Genomic DNA, 23993 nt, shown 5'->3' with positions numbered 1-23993 from the left:
GTGAAAAGTGAATGGGCCAAATTGAGGTGCATATGTATGCTTTCTTCCAATTCATTAAATCGGGCTAATATGAATCAGGTGAATTGAGTTCTGCTTTTGGAAACTGGGTTAAGAAGGGGTGCACCGTTCCTGGAGGTACTGCAATACCAGGTCAATGCGTGGAGTGGACAGAGCAAGCTCTTTTTCCATCTCCCTGTTCTAAAAATCCATTTAATATATGGTCCCCAGATAGGGGACGTATCAGATATTAAACTGATAAGAACAGATTTTTGATTTAACAGCATCTTTATTATCATGCACTACTCACAAAAAGGTAACAAACCGTGTACAGTGCCGCAGCCCCGTACACACAGAACTATACAATCCTTCTTACATAGCCATAGAGTACGACGCACTAAACTATGCATCACACTCCTATGCTTATCCATAACACTCAAGCTGAAAGAAAAAGTTAGACAATAAATAACGACGAACCGGCGATTGGGGGATGGGGGTAGGGGAAAAGGGGGATAGGTTGGGGAAATCACAGGCCCGAAGCTTTATTGAAAGACGCACATAACGGGAAAAGGAGGGAGGGGGCATGGAAGAGGTCTAAACCTCCTCCTCGGCGCTGTCGTCCGGACTGTCCATGATGGAATAGTCTCTGAGCAGGCTGTGGATCAGCTTGCGGCAATCCTGGATAGACATCCTCTCCCTCTTCAAGATGAGCCGGTTCCTGGCGACCCAAATAGCGTCCTTAAAGCAGTTCATAAGGCGCCAAGCCTCCTGGATGGCTCCAACGGTGTGAGTCCCAGGGAAGAGTCCATAAAGTACGGAATGGTACGATAGGCTCCCTCTGGGGACGGAGTTCCTCAGGTCATCCTCCAGGGCAACCAACAGGCGCTGTGCGAAACGGCAGTCCCAAAAGGCGTGCAGCGATGTTTCCTCCACGAAGGGGCACCTTGGGCAGTACCGGGTTTTGCACAGGTTCCGGGCGTGCATGAATGACCGGACGGGCAGTCCGCCCTGTATCGCCATCCATGACAAGTCCTTGTGCCCGTTGGTCAATCCAGCCGATGACACGTTTGTCCAAACAGTCTCCAGTGTGTCGTGATGAAGTCCTGGAATGTTCTCCATTTCGTCCTTGGCTCTGATGAGTTTGTGGATAGTCTTTGGCTTCCACAAATCAGGCTTCAGTCCCTCCAGTTGGTGTTCCCTCACAAACCGAACCACGTCTCCGTAGAACCATGGCGCCGTCCAGTTGTAGGGGAAGGAGCTGTCCCACTTGTCCCAGCCTAACCGTCTCCAAAGGGGGAGCAGGAAGAAGCGAGACATGGACCCACCCGCGGAACCTCTCTTGACTCGCAGAGTTCGGCGAACGCAGTCACATACGAAGGAGGATCGCAGGAGGGTGGGGATATCGGGTACGCCCTTCCCACCCTTGCGAGGATCCTTGTACATGATGCTCCGCTTTACTCTGTCCATCTTGGATCCCCAGACAAAACGAAACACCGTCCTGGTAATGGCCCTGCACACGGTGGCAAGGGGGGGCCAGGCCTGGGCCGTGTACTGCAGCACGGGCAGTACCTCGTTACGCAGGACCAGTGCTTTGCCCTCACAGGTGAGGCGTCTGAGGCTCCACAGACCGATCCGTTGGGTGATCTTGGTCAAGCGTTCCTCCCAGGACTTGAGGGCTGCTCCTTCCTTCCCGAACCAGACTCCAAGAACCTTGATGAAATCCGGCTGGATGCTGAAAGGGAAGGGGGCGGAAGAGGCCGGCTGCCAGTCCCCGAAGAGCATGGCTTCCGACTTCCCGCAGTTGACTTTGGCTCCCGAAGCCCGTCCAAAGGTCTCACAGGTCTGGACGAGGGTGTCGACTGAGCGCCGGTCCGCGCAGAAGACGGTCACGTCGTCCATGTAGAGCGAGCACTTGACCTCGAAGCGTTCTGGTCCTGGTGCGGTGATCCCTCTGATCTCTCCATTCCGCCGGATAGCCTCTGCAAAGAGTTCTATAACACAAACAAAAAGAAGAGGTGACAGAGGACAGCCTTGTCTGACCCCTGAGAGGACCGGGAAGGGGTCAGTCTTCCAGCCGTTCACCAACACCGAGCTGTGAATATCAAAATACATTAGTTGGACATACAAGCAAAACATGTTACCCAAACCTAACCTGTGCAGAGCTTTGCCCAGGAACTCATGGGAAACACGGTCGAAGGCCTTTTCCTGATCCAACGAGATCAGGGCTGCGTGCACCCGGCGGGCTTTGATGTACTCGACCGTGTCCCGCATGAGAGCCAGGCTGTCTGCGATGCGACGTCCGGGGATGCCGCAGGTCTGGTCCGGGTGGATGATCCGTCCGATAACAGTCTTCAATCTCGTTGCCATCGTCTTGGCCAGGATCTTGTAGTCGACGTTCAGAAGGGTGATGGGACGCCAATTCTTCAGGTCGCACCTCTCTCCTTTACGCTTGTACAGGATCGTGACCATTCCTTCCCTCAGAGATGGAGGCATTCTGCCCTCCACCACCATCTCCTCATACAGCCCTAACAGGTCCGGACAGATTAGGTCTCCCAGCGCTACATAGAGCTCTGCTGGGAGGCCGTCACTGCCCGGTGTCCTGCCAGAACTAAAGGATTTGGCAGCCGAGAGCAGCTCGTCCACCGTCAGAGGAACATCCATGGCCGCCGCGTCTGCAGGGTCAAGATGGTTAGTGATACCTGACAGGAACTTATCGGCGGCCTCGGGGTCAGTAGTCTTGCGGGCGTAGAGTTCGCTGTAGAAGTCGCTGACGACCTTCATCACGTTCTCTTTCCCGCGTCGCATGTTTCCACTCTCGTCTCGTAGTTCATTCATGGGCGTGTGACCGGCGTGGAGTTTCCTGAAAAAGAACGAGTTACATTTCTCACCCTTCTCCAGGTTCTCCACTTTGGAACGGAAGACAATTCGCTCGGACTCCTCCTCGAAGTGCCTTTTCAGGCTCCTCTTAGTCTCCTCCAGCTCCTCTCTCACGTCCCAGCCGCATCGAAGAAGGTCCTGCAGGGAACGCAGCTCACGCTGGAGTCTCCTGAAGTCCCTCCTCTTCAGACACGCCTGTTGTTGACTCTTTGCCTGAAAGAAGAAACGGAACTCGAGTTTAACGTATTCCCACCAGTCAGAAACAGACTGGAAGCCCGCCTTGTAGGCCCGCCACGTGGAGTAGGCAGCTCTAAGCTCCTCCAGAATCTCACCCTTTTCCAGCAGAGAGCAGTTCAGCTTCCAGGAGCCCGGGCCAATGGGGAAGCCATGGCCCAGCACACCTTGAAAGTGAATGGCTCTGTGGTCAGAGAAGAAGCAGGGGACCATCGAGTGCCCACTCCGCCCAACCGCCCGAGAGGTAAACACAAAGTCAATCCTGGAACGCAGCGAGCCATCGGATCGGCACCATGAATAGTTCACGGATCCGTGTCCGATGGAGCCAACAACGTCCACAAGAGAGGCTTCGGTCACCATCTCAATGAGCAGTTTGGATGTGACGTCCAACTTGGCAGCCGTTCCAGAACTGCGTCCATCCTCCTCAATCGGGCAGTTGAAATCCCCGGCCATCACTACCGTCCTGGCGGTAGCGAGCTGAGGGCGCAGGGCTTGGAGGAGCTCCAGTCGATCGCTCTTCACAGGAGAAGCATACACATTGATGAACCTGACAGGTTCTCCCGCCCAGGTGCCATCCACGAGCAGTAACCTGCCGCAGACGATTTCCTGAACAGAGTCCAATGTGAAGGCGCTTCCCCTGATCAGCACGGCGACCCCCGCGGACCTACAGTCGCCCCCGCCAGACCAGTAGGATGGGCCATGGGTCCACTCCCTGGCCAGATGGTTGAAGGACCTAGAGGAGGGAAGGGAGCATTCCTGCAGGAAAAATACATCACTAGACTGAGTGTTAAGGAACGCAAAAATTGTCTGACGTCGGAACTTGTCTCTGATGCTCCTAACATTAATGGAAAAGATGTTAATGTTAGCAGTCATTGGAGGAAAGAGAAAGTTAGAGCAGGCGGTGTGCCTTAGTTACCACTCCGGTCGGGCGGTTCTTCCTCTTTGGCACCTGCTGGTAAGGGTATCTCCAGCAGACCCTCTTCTGCTAGCTGATCAAGCAGGGATGGTGCCTCAGTGGCTTCCGACTCCTCCATTTCTTCTTCGGCCACAAGGGACTCCACCATCTGCTCCAACACGTCCGGTTCTGGGAGGAGGCCATCCTCCTCTTCCTGGGGTGGGTTAAGGTCCACAATGAACAGCTTGGAAGGTTCTGCGACAGGACTATCTTCCACCTTCCTTTTCCTTTGGCCTGTACCTGAGGAGACAAGAGCTGGAAAATCCTCCTCGGTGAAAAGTGCAAGAGTGCTGAGGCCCTCTGCTCTCATGGTCTGGGGAGGGAGAGTGGGCTTTGGGGGGGGGGTGAGGAGACCAGCTGAGGAGTAGGGAAATGAGGTGGAGGTAGTGGAATCCTCAGTAGGGTTGGCCGGGGGGGGAGGGGTTTGGACAGGGGTGACAGGGGGGGGGACCAGGGAGGGGGCAGCAGTTTTCTTACCCTTCTTTTCCCTGGACTCCGTGGCTGCTGGGGCATCGGCTGGAGCCACGGTCGCCGGGTTCTTGGCCGCCTTGTCCTTGGCCTCTGTGGCCTTGGTCGTAGCTGCCTTGGTCGACGAAGCTGTGACTACCCGATACTGGGTCGCCGCGGCAACCCTTGCCCAGGATTTCTCCCGCTGTGGGCAGTCCTTGTAAAGGTGGTCCGCCTGTCCACATAGGTTGCAAGTCTTCTTCTTTGGGCAGTCCTTGGAGCTGTGTCCTGTCACCCGGCAAACCCTGCAGGCGTCCTCCTTGCAGGTCTTCATCGAATGCCCTTTCCCGCCACATTTCCTGCAGTTGTGTGGCATGTCCGGGTAGTAGATGAGACCATAGGAGTTTCCCAGAGAGAATGTCGGGGGCAGGTGCTGGAGACCATCCTCGGATGCTGGTTCCCTGTAGAGTCGGACGGTTACTGACCACTTACCCGTCCAGAATCCGTTGCCGTTAAGGATGTGGGATGGCTCCCTCACCACTGTGCAGAGATGTCCCAGGAACGTGGAGATGTCTCTTCCTGGGGTGTGCGGGTTCCGCATGGAGACCGTGATCCTCTTCTCATCCCTCTGTATAGGACAGGATCCTAAAAAAGAATGAAAAGGGGAGTCCGGCATCGCTGCGTTCATCGCCTCCCAGTATCTCCTGCAGGCATTCACCGTGGCAAAGGTTACCAGAAAAATGCCAGTCATGAAGGTCTGGACACTCAGGGTTTCCGCCCTGGAGAAGCCCTGATCCAGAATCATCTTCTTGCAGAACACGTCGCTGGACATGTCCGGCAACCTACCATCCACCGCCTTTAGCTTCAGGGCGACCGTCTGCCGCATCCAAGGCTCCAGGGTTGGAGCCTTTTCAGGCGGCGTCCGGGCTCCCTCCGGCTGGCTGGCGTCGGAGGTAGGGGCCTCTTGGGCCGAAGAAGCCTCTGGATGAGCCTTCCTGGAGGTCCCTGGGTCCTGAGCCTTCCTGGCTGCCTTCTCTGGCTTGCTTGCCATGGCTGGTTCCTGCTTGAGTTCCCGGAGCTGGATCTTGGATTCTTCTCCGGGTGTCTTCTCCCGCTGTGTTCCTCCTCGAAGTTCCTCTGGTCTCCCCAAGTCTTCTCCGAGCCTTCGTCTTCTTGCTTCTTTCTGCCAAGCTCTTCTTCCGTCCGATCTCCCTCTTTCGGTCTCGGCTGGGCTTCGGAGCTTGTCTCCCTGATCGTATCTCGTCAAGTGTAGCTAGCTCAGTTTGTTCTGATAAGAACAGATACTACACTTGATCTTAGCCAAAAGGCCGAGAAGCGATCTGATAAGAACAGATACTACACTTGATCTTAGCCAAAAGGCCGAGAAGCGATAACCAGAATTGGTTTGGGCCTCGAGTGGCACCCTGGCCTATGCCGGACACATCTTAGGGAGAGAGAGCGAGAGGGAGACAAACCCACGCCTACACAAGACATTTTGTCACCCAAGCCAACCCTTGAAAAGGCTGCTTTGCAGAGCCAAAACAAGAAGAATGGTGCGTTTTGCAGCCGCCGCCCACTGCAATGAATCTGAATAACTCCTCCTTTAGGGCGCAAGCAACTCCCCTCCCCCTTGCAGTCTTTCCAATTCACGATACAAAAAGACGGACAGGACAGGTTGCCTGACTTTCCGTCACTGCCACCCTTTGCCATCCTTACCCGTAGAAAGCCCTTTCATCATCCCCAAACCCTAATCTTTTCCCTTTCCTTCCCAGCCCCCAAACCCTGCCCTCTGTACCTTTCTCACCACCCGCTTCCCTTCTCCTGTCATCCCCCTACCACCCGGGAAAAAAAGAGATTGCCCCCTCCTTCCACTAGCCCACCCTCCCACCCAAAGAACAACTTCTTCTGCGCAGCTTGTTTTCTAGGCAGCAGCGCTATTGTGATGTCATCGGGGGGCATTGTGACAAGCCGCCAGTGTTCCGTCTCTTCATGTTGTGCACAGTTCAAACGGAAAATACATCAACAGGCAGACTACAGAAAAGCTTACTATCAAAGGTTAGAGGGGGGCTTTCTCAGAGGGCTTTTTACAGTTTTTCTATTCCCAATTAGCCGTTTAAGTGTACTTATTGAAAGTAGTAATTCTTTCATAGGCCGCCCTTTCTTAGTATTTGACGTTCCTTATATTGCGGTATGAGGCTTCGCAGTAGGTTGCAAACATTCATCACCCATGACTGTCCCCAATTGAGCTCAGAAGCTCAATGTCTATCATGACCTCTCTTTTAGAATGTCCAAGAGCAAGCAAACTATTCCTCCAGGAGAGGGCGCCAACAGACTACTAAAGAGATCATCATTACTCAAAGAAAACCCCAAAAACCAATGCATGATAGGAATAAACAGGTAACTTTCTTTGGAGTGGAAGCGGAGAGATCGCACCAGATGCCAATTCTAGATGTTATCACACCTGTGGTCACTGCAGCAGCAGGTGAATCCACTTTGTCCAAAAGGGATCTATTCCATTCAATTGCAAATGATCTAGATAAGACAGAGAACTGCAGCACGGGGACATAGCCGAGTTGGTCAGGTTGAGTGGTGATGAGTTTGCTATTTGGATGAATAAAGAAAGTCAAAAGTGTGAAAGATAAAAAACAAAAGGAGGAAGTGTGAAAAGTGAATGGGCCAAATTGAGGTGCATATGAAGACGTATGCTTTCTTCCAATTCATTAAATCGGGCTAATATGAATCAGGTGAATTGAGTTCTGCTTTTGGAAACTGGGTTAAGAAGGGGTGCACCGTTCCTGGAGGTACTGCAATACCAGGTCAATGCGTGGAGTGGACAGAGCAAGCTCTTTTTCCATCTCCCTGTTCTAAAAATCCATTTAATATATGGTCCCCAGATAGGGGACGTATCAGATATTAAACTGATAAGAACAGATACTACACTTGATCTTAGCCAAAAGGCCGAGAAGCGATAACCAGAATTGGTTTGGGCCTCGAGTGGCACCCTGGCCTATGCCGGACACATCTTAGGGAGAGAGAGCGAGAGGGAGACAAACCCACGCCTACACAAGACATTTTGTCACCCAAGCCAACCCTTGAAAAGGCTGCTTTGCAGAGCCAAAACAAGAAGAATGGTGCGTTTTGCAGCCGCCGCCCACTGCAATGAATCTGAATAACTCCTCCTTTAGGGCGCAAGCAACTCCCCTCCCCCTTGCAGTCTTTCCAATTCACGATACAAAAAGACGGACAGGACAGGTTGCCTGACTTTCCGTCACTGCCACCCTTTGCCATCCTTACCCGTAGAAAGCCCTTTCATCATCCCCAAACCCTAATCTTTTCCCTTTCCTTCCCAGCCCCCAAACCCTGCCCTCTGTACCTTTCTCACCACCCGCTTCCCTTCTCCTGTCATCCCCCTACCACCCGGGAAAAAAAGAGATTGCCCCCTCCTTCCACTAGCCCACCCTCCCACCCAAAGAACAACTTCTTCTGCGCAGCTTGTTTTCTAGGCAGCAGCGCTATTGTGATGTCATCGGGGGGCATTGTGACAAGCCGCCAGTGTTCCGTCTCTTCATGTTGTGCACAGTTCAAACGGAAAATACATCAACAGGCAGACTACAGAAAAGCTTACTATCAAAGGTTAGAGGGGGGCTTTCTCAGAGGGCTTTTTACAGTTTTTCTATTCCCAATTAGCCGTTTAAGTGTACTTATTGAAAGTAGTAATTCTTTCATAGGCCGCCCTTTCTTAGTATTTGACGTTCCTTATATTGCGGTATGAGGCTTCGCAGTAGGTTGCAAACATTCATCACCCATGACTGTCCCCAATTGAGCTCAGAAGCTCAATGTCTATCATGACCTCTCTTTTAGAATGTCCAAGAGCAAGCAAACTATTCCTCCAGGAGAGGGCGCCAACAGACTACTAAAGAGATCATCATTACTCAAAGAAAACCCCAAAAACCAATGCATGATAGGAATAAACAGGTAACTTTCTTTGGAGTGGAAGCGGAGAGATCGCACCAGATGCCAATTCTAGATGTTATCACACCTGTGGTCACTGCAGCAGCAGGTGAATCCACTTTGTCCAAAAGGGATCTATTCCATTCAATTGCAAATGATCTAGATAAGACAGAGAACTGCAGCACGGGGACATAGCCGAGTTGGTCAGGTTGAGTGGTGATGAGTTTGCTATTTGGATGAATAAAGAAAGTCAAAAGTGTGAAAGATAAAAAACAAAAGGAGGAAGTGTGAAAAGTGAATGGGCCAAATTGAGGTGCATATGAAGACGTATGCTTTCTTCCAATTCATTAAATCGGGCTAATATGAATCAGGTGAATTGAGTTCTGCTTTTGGAAACTGGGTTAAGAAGGGGTGCACCGTTCCTGGAGGTACTGCAATACCAGGTCAATGCGTGGAGTGGACAGAGCAAGCTCTTTTTCCATCTCCCTGTTCTAAAAATCCATTTAATATATGGTCCCCAGATAGGGGACGTATCAGATATTAAACTGATAAGAACAGATACTACACTTGATCTTAGCCAAAAGGCCGAGAAGCGATAACCAGAATTGGTTTGGGCCTCGAGTGGCACCCTGGCCTATGCCGGACACATCTTAGGGAGAGAGAGCGAGAGGGAGACAAACCCACGCCTACACAAGACATTTTGTCACCCAAGCCAACCCTTGAAAAGGCTGCTTTGCAGAGCCAAAACAAGAAGAATGGTGCGTTTTGCAGCCGCCGCCCACTGCAATGAATCTGAATAACTCCTCCTTTAGGGCGCAAGCAACTCCCCTCCCCCTTGCAGTCTTTCCAATTCACGATACAAAAAGACGGACAGGACAGGTTGCCTGACTTTCCGTCACTGCCACCCTTTGCCATCCTTACCCGTAGAAAGCCCTTTCATCATCCCCAAACCCTAATCTTTTCCCTTTCCTTCCCAGCCCCCAAACCCTGCCCTCTGTACCTTTCTCACCACCCGCTTCCCTTCTCCTGTCATCCCCCTACCACCCGGGAAAAAAAGAGATTGCCCCCTCCTTCCACTAGCCCACCCTCCCACCCAAAGAACAACTTCTTCTGCGCAGCTTGTTTTCTAGGCAGCAGCGCTATTGTGATGTCATCGGGGGGCATTGTGACAAGCCGCCAGTGTTCCGTCTCTTCATGTTGTGCACAGTTCAAACGGAAAATACATCAACAGGCAGACTACAGAAAAGCTTACTATCAAAGGTTAGAGGGGGGCTTTCTCAGAGGGCTTTTTACAGTTTTTCTATTCCCAATTAGCCGTTTAAGTGTACTTATTGAAAGTAGTAATTCTTTCATAGGCCGCCCTTTCTTAGTATTTGACGTTCCTTATATTGCGGTATGAGGCTTCGCAGTAGGTTGCAAACATTCATCACCCATGACTGTCCCCAATTGAGCTCAGAAGCTCAATGTCTATCATGACCTCTCTTTTAGAATGTCCAAGAGCAAGCAAACTATTCCTCCAGGAGAGGGCGCCAACAGACTACTAAAGAGATCATCATTACTCAAAGAAAACCCCAAAAACCAATGCATGATAGGAATAAACAGGTAACTTTCTTTGGAGTGGAAGCGGAGAGATCGCACCAGATGCCAATTCTAGATGTTATCACACCTGTGGTCACTGCAGCAGCAGGTGAATCCACTTTGTCCAAAAGGGATCTATTCCATTCAATTGCAAATGATCTAGATAAGACAGAGAACTGCAGCACGGGGACATAGCCGAGTTGGTCAGGTTGAGTGGTGATGAGTTTGCTATTTGGATGAATAAAGAAAGTCAAAAGTGTGAAAGATAAAAAACAAAAGGAGGAAGTGTGAAAAGTGAATGGGCCAAATTGAGGTGCATATGAAGACGTATGCTTTCTTCCAATTCATTAAATCGGGCTAATATGAATCAGGTGAATTGAGTTCTGCTTTTGGAAACTGGGTTAAGAAGGGGTGCACCGTTCCTGGAGGTACTGCAATACCAGGTCAATGCGTGGAGTGGACAGAGCAAGCTCTTTTTCCATCTCCCTGTTCTAAAAATCCATTTAATATATGGTCCCCAGATAGGGGACGTATCAGATATTAAACTGATAAGAACAGATTTTTTGATTTAATGAAGCTTTCCAAAGCACCGCAAAAAATGCATGACCGAAGTCACACCAAAAACAGTGCAAAGGCTAGGATTCGTGTGGACCCCTCCGTGAGGAGAGGGTCCCCAAAAATCAACCCCGTCCCTCCGAGCCAGAAGGCCACAGCAAGGGTCAGGGATCTTCGGTGCTCCCCCAAGCCGAAGCCTGGTTGAGCCTTGTCGTTGCTCCCAGCGTCCATCCAGGCATCTTACCCAAGTGGAGTAGAGAGCTACTAGTTGTTGGTTTCGCAGCCGAAACTGCCCGGACCGTCAACCGGTGTTGGTTTCTCAGCCCAAGGCTAACCGGACCTCCAACCGGGTGTTGGTTTCTCAGCCGAAGCTGACCCGGACCTCCAACCGGGTGTTGGTTTCTCAGCCGAAGCTGACCCGGACCTCCAACCGGGTGTTGGTTTCTCAGCCGAAGCTGACCCGGACCTCCAACCGGGTGTTGGTTTCTCAGCCAAAGCTGACCCGGACCTCCAACCGGGTGTTGGTTTCTCAGCCCAAAGCTGAACGGACCTCCGACCATGATTATAAAAATTTCCCTTCCTAGCCAGAAGGCCGGGATAGGGTAATATGCTCAAAAAGTATGAAAAGGCAAGGTACGGTGTGCTACAGAGCCCAAGGCTTGCCGGGGTCCCAAGCCAGCAAGCTCAGACTCACTCCAGGGTCGTCAGTCCTGGGGCACGTTGTACCATAGCCCCCCACCCTTACTCAGTCTAATAGCCTCGATCCTGGTAGGGCCATGTTTTCCACTAGATGAATATACTATCCACCCAGAGTACTAGCAAGCGCAACCTTCCAGTGTGCATTGTATCATTGTACTAAGGTGGCCTGGAGCTTAAACCACCTCTTCGAACAACACTACACTTGATCTTAGCCAAAAGGCCAAGAAGCGATAACCAGAATTGGTTTGGGCCTCGAGTGGCACCCTGGCCTATGCCGGACACATCTTAGGGAGAGAGAGCGAGAGGGAGACAAACCCACGCCTACACAAGACATTTTGTCACCCAAGCCAACCCTTGAAAAGGCTGCTTTGCAGAGCCAAAACAAGAAGAATGGTGCGTTTTGCAGCCGCCGCCCACTGCAATGAATCTGAATAACTCCTCCTTTAGGGCGCAAGCAACTCCCCTCCCCCTTGCAGTCTTTCCAATTCACGATACAAAAAGACGGACAGGACAGGTTGCCTGACTTTCCGTCACTGCCACCCTTTGCCATCCTTACCCGTAGAAAGCCCTTTCATCATCCCCAAACCCTAATCTTTTCCCTTTCCTTCCCAGCCCCCAAACCCTGCCCTCTGTACCTTTCTCACCACCCGCTTCCCTTCTCCTGTCATCCCCCTACCACCCGGGAAAAAAAGAGATTGCCCCCTCCTTCCACTAGCCCACCCTCCCACCCAAAGAACAACTTCTTCTGCGCAGCTTGTTTTCTAGGCAGCAGCGCTATTGTGATGTCATCGGGGGGCATTGTGACAAGCCGCCAGTGTTCCGTCTCTTCATGTTGTGCACAGTTCAAACGGAAAATACATCAACAGGCAGACTACAGAAAAGCTTACTATCAAAGGTTAGAGGGGGGCTTTCTCAGAGGGCTTTTTACAGTTTTTCTATTCCCAATTAGCCGTTTAAGTGTACTTATTGAAAGTAGTAATTCTTTCATAGGCCGCCCTTTCTTAGTATTTGACGTTCCTTATATTGCGGTATGAGGCTTCGCAGTAGGTTGCAAACATTCATCACCCATGACTGTCCCCAATTGAGCTCAGAAGCTCAATGTCTATCATGACCTCTCTTTTAGAATGTCCAAGAGCAAGCAAACTATTCCTCCAGGAGAGGGCGCCAACAGACTACTAAAGAGATCATCATTACTCAAAGAAAACCCCAAAAACCAATGCATGATAGGAATAAACAGGTAACTTTCTTTGGAGTGGAAGCGGAGAGATCGCACCAGATGCCAATTCTAGATGTTATCACACCTGTGGTCACTGCAGCAGCAGGTGAATCCACTTTGTCCAAAAGGGATCTATTCCATTCAATTGCAAATGATCTAGATAAGACAGAGAACTGCAGCACGGGGACATAGCCGAGTTGGTCAGGTTGAGTGGTGATGAGTTTGCTATTTGGATGAATAAAGAAAGTCAAAAGTGTGAAAGATAAAAAACAAAAGGAGGAAGTGTGAAAAGTGAATGGGCCAAATTGAGGTGCATATGAAGACGTATGCTTTCTTCCAATTCATTAAATCGGGCTAATATGAATCAGGTGAATTGAGTTCTGCTTTTGGAAACTGGGTTAAGAAGGGGTGCACCGTTCCTGGAGGTACTGCAATACCAGGTCAATGCGTGGAGTGGACAGAGCAAGCTCTTTTTCCATCTCCCTGTTCTAAAAATCCATTTAATATATGGTCCCCAGATAGGGGACGTATCAGATATTAAACTGATAAGAACAGATACTACACTTGATCTTAGCCAAAAGGCCGAGAAGCGATAACCAGAATTGGTTTGGGCCTCGAGTGGCACCCTGGCCTATGCCGGACACATCTTAGGGAGAGAGAGCGAGAGGGAGACAAACCCACGCCTACACAAGACATTTTGTCACCCAAGCCAACCCTTGAAAAGGCTGCTTTGCAGAGCCAAAACAAGAAGAATGGTGCGTTTTGCAGCCGCCGCCCACTGCAATGAATCTGAATAACTCCTCCTTTAGGGCGCAAGCAACTCCCCTCCCCCTTGCAGTCTTTCCAATTCACGATACAAAAAGACGGACAGGACAGGTTGCCTGACTTTCCGTCACTGCCACCCTTTGCCATCCTTACCCGTAGAAAGCCCTTTCATCATCCCCAAACCCTAATCTTTTCCCTTTCCTTCCCAGCCCCCAAACCCTGCCCTCTGTACCTTTCTCACCACCCGCTTCCCTTCTCCTGTCATCCCCCTACCACCCGGGAAAAAAAGAGATTGCCCCCTCCTTCCACTAGCCCACCCTCCCACCCAAAGAACAACTTCTTCTGCGCAGCTTGTTTTCTAGGCAGCAGCGCTATTGTGATGTCATCGGGGGGCATTGTGACAAGCCGCCAGTGTTCCGTCTCTTCATGTTGTGCACAGTTCAAACGGAAAATACATCAACAGGCAGACTACAGAAAAGCTTACTATCAAAGGTTAGAGGGGGGCTTTCTCAGAGGGCTTTTTACAGTTTTTCTATTCCCAATTAGCCGTTTAAGTGTACTTATTGAAAGTAGTAATTCTTTCATAGGCCGCCCTTTCTTAGTATTTGACGTTCCTTATATTGCGGTATGAGGCTTCGCAGTAGGTTGCAAACATTCATCACCCATGACTGTCCCCAATTGAGCTCAGAAGCTCAATGTCTATCATGACCTCTCTTTTAGAATGTCCAAGAGCAAGCAAACTATTCCTCCAGGAGAGGGCGCCAACAGACTACTAAAGAGATCATCATTACTCAAAGAAAACCCCAAAAACCAATGCATGATAGGAATAAACAGGTAACTTTCTTTGGAGTGGAAGCGGAGAGATCGCACCAGATGCCAATTCTAGATGTTATCACACCTGTGGTCACTGCAGCAGCAGGTGAATCCACTTTGTCCAAAAGGGATCTATTCCATTCAATTGCAAATGATCTAGATAAGACAGAGAACTGCAGCACGGGGACATAGCCGAGTTGGTCAGGTTGAGTGGTGATGAGTTTGCTATTTGGATGAATAAAGAAAGTCAAAAGTGTGAAAGATAAAAAACAAAAGGAGGAAGTGTGAAAAGTGAATGGGCCAAATTGAGGTGCATATGAAGACGTATGCTTTCTTCCAATTCATTAAATCGGGCTAATATGAATCAGGTGAATTGAGTTCTGCTTTTGGAAACTGGGTTAAGAAGGGGTGCACCGTTCCTGGAGGTACTGCAATACCAGGTCAATGCGTGGAGTGGACAGAGCAAGCTCTTTTTCCATCTCCCTGTTCTAAAAATCCATTTAATATATGGTCCCCAGATAGGGGACGTATCAGATATTAAACTGATAAGAACAGATACTACACTTGATCTTAGCCAAAAGGCCGAGAAGCGATAACCAGAATTGGTTTGGGCCTCGAGTGGCACCCTGGCCTATGCCGGACACATCTTAGGGAGAGAGAGCGAGAGGGAGACAAACCCACGCCTACACAAGACATTTTGTCACCCAAGCCAACCCTTGAAAAGGCTGCTTTGCAGAGCCAAAACAAGAAGAATGGTGCGTTTTGCAGCCGCCGCCCACTGCAATGAATCTGAATAACTCCTCCTTTAGGGCGCAAGCAACTCCCCTCCCCCTTGCAGTCTTTCCAATTCACGATACAAAAAGACGGACAGGACAGGTTGCCTGACTTTCCGTCACTGCCACCCTTTGCCATCCTTACCCGTAGAAAGCCCTTTCATCATCCCCAAACCCTAATCTTTTCCCTTTCCTTCCCAGCCCCCAAACCCTGCCCTCTGTACCTTTCTCACCACCCGCTTCCCTTCTCCTGTCATCCCCCTACCACCCGGGAAAAAAAGAGATTGCCCCCTCCTTCCACTAGCCCACCCTCCCACCCAAAGAACAACTTCTTCTGCGCAGCTTGTTTTCTAGGCAGCAGCGCTATTGTGATGTCATCGGGGGGCATTGTGACAAGCCGCCAGTGTTCCGTCTCTTCATGTTGTGCACAGTTCAAACGGAAAATACATCAACAGGCAGACTACAGAAAAGCTTACTATCAAAGGTTAGAGGGGGGCTTTCTCAGAGGGCTTTTTACAGTTTTTCTATTCCCAATTAGCCGTTTAAGTGTACTTATTGAAAGTAGTAATTCTTTCATAGGCCGCCCTTTCTTAGTATTTGACGTTCCTTATATTGCGGTATGAGGCTTCGCAGTAGGTTGCAAACATTCATCACCCATGACTGTCCCCAATTGAGCTCAGAAGCTCAATGTCTATCATGACCTCTCTTTTAGAATGTCCAAGAGCAAGCAAACTATTCCTCCAGGAGAGGGCGCCAACAGACTACTAAAGAGATCATCATTACTCAAAGAAAACCCCAAAAACCAATGCATGATAGGAATAAACAGGTAACTTTCTTTGGAGTGGAAGCGGAGAGATCGCACCAGATGCCAATTCTAGATGTTATCACACCTGTGGTCACTGCAGCAGCAGGTGAATCCACTTTGTCCAAAAGGGATCTATTCCATTCAATTGCAAATGATCTAGATAAGACAGAGAACTGCAGCACGGGGACATAGCCGAGTTGGTCAGGTTGAGTGGTGATGAGTTTGCTATTTGGATGAATAAAGAAAGTCAAAAGTGTGAAAGATAAAAAACAAAAGGAGGAAGTGTGAAAAGTGAATGGGCCAAATTGAGGTGCATATGAAGACGTATGCTTTCTTCCAATTCATTAAATCGGGCTAATATGAATCAGGTGAATTGAGTTCTGCTTTTGGAAACTGGGTTAAGAAGGGGTGCACCGTTCCTGGAGGTACTGCAATACCAGGTCAATGCGTGGAGTGGACAGAGCAAGCTCTTTTTCCATCTCCCTGTTCTAAAAATCCATTTAATATATGGTCCCCAGATAGGGGACGTATCAGATATTAAACTGATAAGAACAGATACTACACTTGATCTTAGCCAAAAGGCTGAGAAGCGATAACCAGAATTGGTTTGGGCCTCGAGTGGCACCCTGGCCTATGCCGGACACATCTTAGGGAGAGAGAGCGAGAGGGAGACAAACCCACGCCTACACAAGACATTTTGTCACCCAAGCCAACCCTTGAAAAGGCTGCTTTGCAGAGCCAAAACAAGAAGAATGGTGCGTTTTGCAGCCGCCGCCCACTGCAATGAATCTGAATAACTCCTCCTTTAGGGCGCAAGCAACTCCCCTCCCCCTTGCAGTCTTTCCAATTCACGATACAAAAAGACGGACAGGACAGGTTGCCTGACTTTCCGTCACTGCCACCCTTTGCCATCCTTACCCGTAGAAAGCCCTTTCATCATCCCCAAACCCTAATCTTTTCCCTTTCCTTCCCAGCCCCCAAACCCTGCCCTCTGTACCTTTCTCACCACCCGCTTCCCTTCTCCTGTCATCCCCCTACCACCCGGGAAAAAAAGAGATTGCCCCCTCCTTCCACTAGCCCACCCTCCCACCCAAAGAACAACTTCTTCTGCGCAGCTTGTTTTCTAGGCAGCAGCGCTATTGTGATGTCATCGGGGGGCATTGTGACAAGCCGCCAGTGTTCCGTCTCTTCATGTTGTGCACAGTTCAAACGGAAAATACATCAACAGGCAGACTACAGAAAAGCTTACTATCAAAGGTTAGAGGGGGGCTTTCTCAGAGGGCTTTTTACAGTTTTTCTATTCCCAATTAGCCGTTTAAGTGTACTTATTGAAAGTAGTAATTCTTTCATAGGCCGCCCTTTCTTAGTATTTGACGTTCCTTATATTGCGGTATGAGGCTTCGCAGTAGGTTGCAAACATTCATCACCCATGACTGTCCCCAATTGAGCTCAGAAGCTCAATGTCTATCATGACCTCTCTTTTAGAATGTCCAAGAGCAAGCAAACTATTCCTCCAGGAGAGGGCGCCAACAGACTACTAAAGAGATCATCATTACTCAAAGAAAACCCCAAAAACCAATGCATGATAGGAATAAACAGGTAACTTTCTTTGGAGTGGAAGCGGAGAGATCGCACCAGATGCCAATTCTAGATGTTATCACACCTGTGGTCACTGCAGCAGCAGGTGAATCCACTTTGTCCAAAAGGGATCTATTCCATTCAATTGCAAATGATCTAGATAAGACAGAGAACTGCAGCACGGGGACATAGCCGAGTTGGTCAGGTTGAGTGGTGATGAGTTTGCTATTTGGATGAATAAAGAAAGTCAAAAGTGTGAAAGATAAAAAACAAAAGGAGGAAGTGTGAAAAGTGAATGGGCCAAATTGAGGTGCATATGAAGACGTATGCTTTCTTCCAATTCATTAAATCGGGCTAATATGAATCAGGTGAATTGAGTTCTGCTTTTGGAAACTGGGTTAAGAAGGGGTGCACCGTTCCTGGAGGTACTGCAATACCAGGTCAATGCGTGGAGTGGACAGAGCAAGCTCTTTTTCCATCTCCCTGTTCTAAAAATCCATTTAATATATGGTCCCCAGATAGGGGACGTATCAGATATTAAACTGATAAGAACAGATACTACACTTGATCTTAGCCAAAAGGCCGAGAAGCGATAACCAGAATTGGTTTGGGCCTCGAGTGGCACCCTGGCCTATGCCGGACACATCTTAGGGAGAGAGAGCGAGAGGGAGACAAACCCACGCCTACACAAGACATTTTGTCACCCAAGCCAACCCTTGAAAAGGCTGCTTTGCAGAGCCAAAACAAGAAGAATGGTGCGTTTTGCAGCCGCCGCCCACTGCAATGAATCTGAATAACTCCTCCTTTAGGGCGCAAGCAACTCCCCTCCCCCTTGCAGTCTTTCCAATTCACGATACAAAAAGACGGACAGGACAGGTTGCCTGACTTTCCGTCACTGCCACCCTTTGCCATCCTTACCCGTAGAAAGCCCTTTCATCATCCCCAAACCCTAATCTTTTCCCTTTCCTTCCCAGCCCCCAAACCCTGCCCTCTGTACCTTTCTCACCACCCGCTTCCCTTCTCCTGTCATCCCCCTACCACCCGGGAAAAAAAGAGATTGCCCCCTCCTTCCACTAGCCCACCCTCCCACCCAAAGAACAACTTCTTCTGCGCAGCTTGTTTTCTAGGCAGCAGCGCTATTGTGATGTCATCGGGGGGCATTGTGACAAGCCGCCAGTGTTCCGTCTCTTCATGTTGTGCACAGTTCAAACGGAAAATACATCAACAGGCAGACTACAGAAAAGCTTACTATCAAAGGTTAGAGGGGGGCTTTCTCAGAGGGCTTTTTACAGTTTTTCTATTCCCAATTAGCCGTTTAAGTGTACTTATTGAAAGTAGTAATTCTTTCATAGGCCGCCCTTTCTTAGTATTTGACGTTCCTTATATTGCGGTATGAGGCTTCGCAGTAGGTTGCAAACATTCATCACCCATGACTGTCCCCAATTGAGCTCAGAAGCTCAATGTCTATCATGACCTCTCTTTTAGAATGTCCAAGAGCAAGCAAACTATTCCTCCAGGAGAGGGCGCCAACAGACTACTAAAGAGATCATCATTACTCAAAGAAAACCCCAAAAACCAATGCATGATAGGAATAAACAGGTAACTTTCTTTGGAGTGGAAGCGGAGAGATCGCACCAGATGCCAATTCTAGATGTTATCACACCTGTGGTCACTGCAGCAGCAGGTGAATCCACTTTGTCCAAAAGGGATCTATTCCATTCAATTGCAAATGATCTAGATAAGACAGAGAACTGCAGCACGGGGACATAGCCGAGTTGGTCAGGTTGAGTGGTGATGAGTTTGCTATTTGGATGAATAAAGAAAGTCAAAAGTGTGAAAGATAAAAAACAAAAGGAGGAAGTGTGAAAAGTGAATGGGCCAAATTGAGGTGCATATGAAGACGTATGCTTTCTTCCAATTCATTAAATCGGGCTAATATGAATCAGGTGAATTGAGTTCTGCTTTTGGAAACTGGGTTAAGAAGGGGTGCACCGTTCCTGGAGGTACTGCAATACCAGGTCAATGCGTGGAGTGGACAGAGCAAGCTCTTTTTCCATCTCCCTGTTCTAAAAATCCATTTAATATATGGTCCCCAGATAGGGGACGTATCAGATATTAAACTGATAAGAACAGATACTACACTTGATCTTAGCCAAAAGGCCGAGAAGCGATAACCAGAATTGGTTTGGGCCTCGAGTGGCACCCTGGCCTATGCCGGACACATCTTAGGGAGAGAGAGCGAGAGGGAGACAAACCCACGCCTACACAAGACATTTTGTCACCCAAGCCAACCCTTGAAAAGGCTGCTTTGCAGAGCCAAAACAAGAAGAATGGTGCGTTTTGCAGCCGCCGCCCACTGCAATGAATCTGAATAACTCCTCCTTTAGGGCGCAAGCAACTCCCCTCCCCCTTGCAGTCTTTCCAATTCACGATACAAAAAGACGGACAGGACAGGTTGCCTGACTTTCCGTCACTGCCACCCTTTGCCATCCTTACCCGTAGAAAGCCCTTTCATCATCCCCAAACCCTAATCTTTTCCCTTTCCTTCCCAGCCCCCAAACCCTGCCCTCTGTACCTTTCTCACCACCCGCTTCCCTTCTCCTGTCATCCCCCTACCACCCGGGAAAAAAAGAGATTGCCCCCTCCTTCCACTAGCCCACCCTCCCACCCAAAGAACAACTTCTTCTGCGCAGCTTGTTTTCTAGGCAGCAGCGCTATTGTGATGTCATCGGGGGGCATTGTGACAAGCCGCCAGTGTTCCGTCTCTTCATGTTGTGCACAGTTCAAACGGAAAATACATCAACAGGCAGACTACAGAAAAGCTTACTATCAAAGGTTAGAGGGGGGCTTTCTCAGAGGGCTTTTTACAGTTTTTCTATTCCCAATTAGCCGTTTAAGTGTACTTATTGAAAGTAGTAATTCTTTCATAGGCCGCCCTTTCTTAGTATTTGACGTTCCTTATATTGCGGTATGAGGCTTCGCAGTAGGTTGCAAACATTCATCACCCATGACTGTCCCCAATTGAGCTCAGAAGCTCAATGTCTATCATGACCTCTCTTTTAGAATGTCCAAGAGCAAGCAAACTATTCCTCCAGGAGAGGGCGCCAACAGACTACTAAAGAGATCATCATTACTCAAAGAAAACCCCAAAAACCAATGCATGATAGGAATAAACAGGTAACTTTCTTTGGAGTGGAAGCGGAGAGATCGCACCAGATGCCAATTCTAGATGTTATCACACCTGTGGTCACTGCAGCAGCAGGTGAATCCACTTTGTCCAAAAGGGATCTATTCCATTCAATTGCAAATGATCTAGATAAGACAGAGAACTGCAGCACGGGGACATAGCCGAGTTGGTCAGGTTGAGTGGTGATGAGTTTGCTATTTGGATGAATAAAGAAAGTCAAAAGTGTGAAAGATAAAAAACAAAAGGAGGAAGTGTGAAAAGTGAATGGGCCAAATTGAGGTGCATATGAAGACGTATGCTTTCTTCCAATTCATTAAATCGGGCTAATATGAATCAGGTGAATTGAGTTCTGCTTTTGGAAACTGGGTTAAGAAGGGGTGCACCGTTCCTGGAGGTACTGCAATACCAGGTCAATGCGTGGAGTGGACAGAGCAAGCTCTTTTTCCATCTCCCTGTTCTAAAAATCCATTTAATATATGGTCCCCAGATAGGGGACGTATCAGATATTAAACTGATAAGAACAGATACTACACTTGATCTTAGCCAAAAGGCCGAGAAGCGATAACCAGAATTGGTTTGGGCCTCGAGTGGCACCCTGGCCTATGCCGGACACATCTTAGGGAGAGAGAGCGAGAGGGAGACAAACCCACGCCTACACAAGACATTTTGTCACCCAAGCCAACCCTTGAAAAGGCTGCTTTGCAGAGCCAAAACAAGAAGAATGGTGCGTTTTGCAGCCGCCGCCCACTGCAATGAATCTGAATAACTCCTCCTTTAGGGCGCAAGCAACTCCCCTCCCCCTTGCAGTCTTTCCAATTCACGATACAAAAAGACGGACAGGACAGGTTGCCTGACTTTCCGTCACTGCCACCCTTTGCCATCCTTACCCGTAGAAAGCCCTTTCATCATCCCCAAACCCTAATCTTTTCCCTTTCCTTCCCAGCCCCCAAACCCTGCCCTCTGTACCTTTCTCACCACCCGCTTCCCTTCTCCTGTCATCCCCCTACCACCCGGGAAAAAAAGAGATTGCCCCCTCCTTCCACTAGCCCACCCTCCCACCCAAAGAACAACTTCTTCTGCGCAGCTTGTTTTCTAGGCAGCAGCGCTATTGTGATGTCATCGGGGGGCATTGTGACAAGCCGCCAGTGTTCCGTCTCTTCATGTTGTGCACAGTTCAAACGGAAAATACATCAACAGGCAGACTACAGAAAAGCTTACTATCAAAGGTTAGAGGGGGGCTTTCTCAGAGGGCTTTTTACAGTTTTTCTATTCCCAATTAGCCGTTTAAGTGTACTTATTGAAAGTAGTAATTCTTTCATAGGCCGCCCTTTCTTAGTATTTGACGTTCCTTATATTGCGGTATGAGGCTTCGCAGTAGGTTGCAAACATTCATCACCCATGACTGTCCCCAATTGAGCTCAGAAGCTCAATGTCTATCATGACCTCTCTTTTAGAATGTCCAAGAGCAAGCAAACTATTCCTCCAGGAGAGGGCGCCAACAGACTACTAAAGAGATCATCATTACTCAAAGAAAACCCCAAAAACCAATGCATGATAGGAATAAACAGGTAACTTTCTTTGGAGTGGAAGCGGAGAGATCGCACCAGATGCCAATTCTAGATGTTATCACACCTGTGGTCACTGCAGCAGCAGGTGAATCCACTTTGTCCAAAAGGGATCTATTCCATTCAATTGCAAATGATCTAGATAAGACAGAGAACTGCAGCACGGGGACATAGCCGAGTTGGTCAGGTTGAGTGGTGATGAGTTTGCTATTTGGATGAATAAAGAAAGTCAAAAGTGTGAAAGATAAAAAACAAAAGGAGGAAGTGTGAAAAGTGAATGGGCCAAATTGAGGTGCATATGAAGACGTATGCTTTCTTCCAATTCATTAAATCGGGCTAATATGAATCAGGTGAATTGAGTTCTGCTTTTGGAAACTGGGTTAAGAAGGGGTGCACCGTTCCTGGAGGTACTGCAATACCAGGTCAATGCGTGGAGTGGACAGAGCAAGCTCTTTTTCCATCTCCCTGTTCTAAAAATCCATTTAATATATGGTCCCCAGATAGGGGACGTATCAGATATTAAACTGATAAGAACAGATACTACACTTGATCTTAGCCAAAAGGCCGAGAAGCGATAACCAGAATTGGTTTGGGCCTCGAGTGGCACCCTGGCCTATGCCGGACACATCTTAGGGAGAGAGAGCGAGAGGGAGACAAACCCACGCCTACACAAGACATTTTGTCACCCAAGCCAACCCTTGAAAAGGCTGCTTTGCAGAGCCAAAACAAGAAGAATGGTGCGTTTTGCAGCCGCCGCCCACTGCAATGAATCTGAATAACTCCTCCTTTAGGGCGCAAGCAACTCCCCTCCCCCTTGCAGTCTTTCCAATTCACGATACAAAAAGACGGACAGGACAGGTTGCCTGACTTTCCGTCACTGCCACCCTTTGCCATCCTTACCCGTAGAAAGCCCTTTCATCATCCCCAAACCCTAATCTTTTCCCTTTCCTTCCCAGCCCCCAAACCCTGCCCTCTGTACCTTTCTCACCACCCGCTTCCCTTCTCCTGTCATCCCCCTACCACCCGGGAAAAAAAGAGATTGCCCCCTCCTTCCACTAGCCCACCCTCCCACCCAAAGAACAACTTCTTCTGCGCAGCTTGTTTTCTAGGCAGCAGCGCTATTGTGATGTCATCGGGGGGCATTGTGACAAGCCGCCAGTGTTCCGTCTCTTCATGTTGTGCACAGTTCAAACGGAAAATACATCAACAGGCAGACTACAGAAAAGCTTACTATCAAAGGTTAGAGGGGGGCTTTCTCAGAGGGCTTTTTACAGTTTTTCTATTCCCAATTAGCCGTTTAAGTGTACTTATTGAAAGTAGTAATTCTTTCATAGGCCGCCCTTTCTTAGTATTTGACGTTCCTTATATTGCGGTATGAGGCTTCGCAGTAGGTTGCAAACATTCATCACCCATGACTGTCCCCAATTGAGCTCAGAAGCTCAATGTCTATCATGACCTCTCTTTTAGAATGTCCAAGAGCAAGCAAACTATTCCTCCAGGAGAGGGCGCCAACAGACTACTAAAGAGATCATCATTACTCAAAGAAAACCCCAAAAACCAATGCATGATAGGAATAAACAGGTAACTTTCTTTGGAGTGGAAGCGGAGAGATCGCACCAGATGCCAATTCTAGATGTTATCACACCTGTGGTCACTGCAGCAGCAGGTGAATCCACTTTGTCCAAAAGGGATCTATTCCATTCAATTGCAAATGATCTAGATAAGACAGAGAACTGCAGCACGGGGACATAGCCGAGTTGGTCAGGTTGAGTGGTGATGAGTTTGCTATTTGGATGAATAAAGAAAGTCAAAAGTGTGAAAGATAAAAAACAAAAGGAGGAAGTGTGAAAAGTGAATGGGCCAAATTGAGGTGCATATGAAGACGTATGCTTTCTTCCAATTCATTAAATCGGGCTAATATGAATCAGGTGAATTGAGTTCTGCTTTTGGAAACTGGGTTAAGAAGGGGTGCACCGTTCCTGGAGGTACTGCAATACC

General features: G+C 48.9%; 10 non-coding genes and 2 pseudogenes across 10 annotated transcripts; all 12 read right to left on the bottom strand.

The window, feature by feature from the left end:
• Positions 1 to 113: 113 nt before the first annotated feature.
• LOC142284975 (U2 spliceosomal RNA) lies at positions 114 to 317 on the bottom strand (annotated as a pseudogene).
• Positions 318 to 5774: 5457 nt separating this feature from the next.
• LOC142284985 (U2 spliceosomal RNA) lies at positions 5775 to 5902 on the bottom strand (annotated as a pseudogene).
• Positions 5903 to 7289: 1387 nt separating this feature from the next.
• Positions 7290 to 7480, bottom strand: LOC142284969 (U2 spliceosomal RNA). The gene has a single exon (XR_012746412.1). It is a non-coding gene; the product is annotated as a U2 spliceosomal RNA (small nuclear RNA).
• A 1387-nt stretch (positions 7481 to 8867) lies between these two features.
• LOC142284958 (U2 spliceosomal RNA) lies at positions 8868 to 9058 on the bottom strand. Its single transcript, XR_012746401.1, has one exon. It is a non-coding gene; the product is annotated as a U2 spliceosomal RNA (small nuclear RNA).
• Positions 9059 to 10445: 1387 nt separating this feature from the next.
• LOC142284982 (U2 spliceosomal RNA) lies at positions 10446 to 10643 on the bottom strand. The gene has a single exon (XR_012746423.1). It is a non-coding gene; the product is annotated as a U2 spliceosomal RNA (small nuclear RNA).
• A 2269-nt stretch (positions 10644 to 12912) lies between these two features.
• LOC142284946 (U2 spliceosomal RNA) lies at positions 12913 to 13103 on the bottom strand. The gene has a single exon (XR_012746390.1). It is a non-coding gene; the product is annotated as a U2 spliceosomal RNA (small nuclear RNA).
• A 1387-nt stretch (positions 13104 to 14490) lies between these two features.
• Positions 14491 to 14681, bottom strand: LOC142284935 (U2 spliceosomal RNA). Its single transcript, XR_012746379.1, has one exon. It is a non-coding gene; the product is annotated as a U2 spliceosomal RNA (small nuclear RNA).
• Positions 14682 to 16068: 1387 nt separating this feature from the next.
• Positions 16069 to 16259, bottom strand: LOC142284968 (U2 spliceosomal RNA). The gene has a single exon (XR_012746411.1). It is a non-coding gene; the product is annotated as a U2 spliceosomal RNA (small nuclear RNA).
• A 1387-nt stretch (positions 16260 to 17646) lies between these two features.
• LOC142285034 (U2 spliceosomal RNA) lies at positions 17647 to 17837 on the bottom strand. The gene has a single exon (XR_012746464.1). It is a non-coding gene; the product is annotated as a U2 spliceosomal RNA (small nuclear RNA).
• Positions 17838 to 19224: 1387 nt separating this feature from the next.
• Positions 19225 to 19415, bottom strand: LOC142285022 (U2 spliceosomal RNA). Its single transcript, XR_012746452.1, has one exon. It is a non-coding gene; the product is annotated as a U2 spliceosomal RNA (small nuclear RNA).
• A 1387-nt stretch (positions 19416 to 20802) lies between these two features.
• Positions 20803 to 20993, bottom strand: LOC142285010 (U2 spliceosomal RNA). The gene has a single exon (XR_012746441.1). It is a non-coding gene; the product is annotated as a U2 spliceosomal RNA (small nuclear RNA).
• A 1387-nt stretch (positions 20994 to 22380) lies between these two features.
• LOC142284998 (U2 spliceosomal RNA) lies at positions 22381 to 22571 on the bottom strand. The gene has a single exon (XR_012746430.1). It is a non-coding gene; the product is annotated as a U2 spliceosomal RNA (small nuclear RNA).
• Between the last annotated feature and the right edge of the window lie 1422 nt (positions 22572 to 23993).

Source organism: Anomaloglossus baeobatrachus, unplaced genomic scaffold (assembly GCF_048569485.1).
Source record: "Anomaloglossus baeobatrachus isolate aAnoBae1 unplaced genomic scaffold, aAnoBae1.hap1 Scaffold_586, whole genome shotgun sequence".
Lineage (NCBI taxonomy): Eukaryota > Metazoa > Chordata > Amphibia > Anura > Aromobatidae > Anomaloglossus > Anomaloglossus baeobatrachus.
The sequence above is the reverse complement of the archived record's forward strand: the minus strand, read 5'-3'. Positions and strand labels throughout refer to the sequence as shown.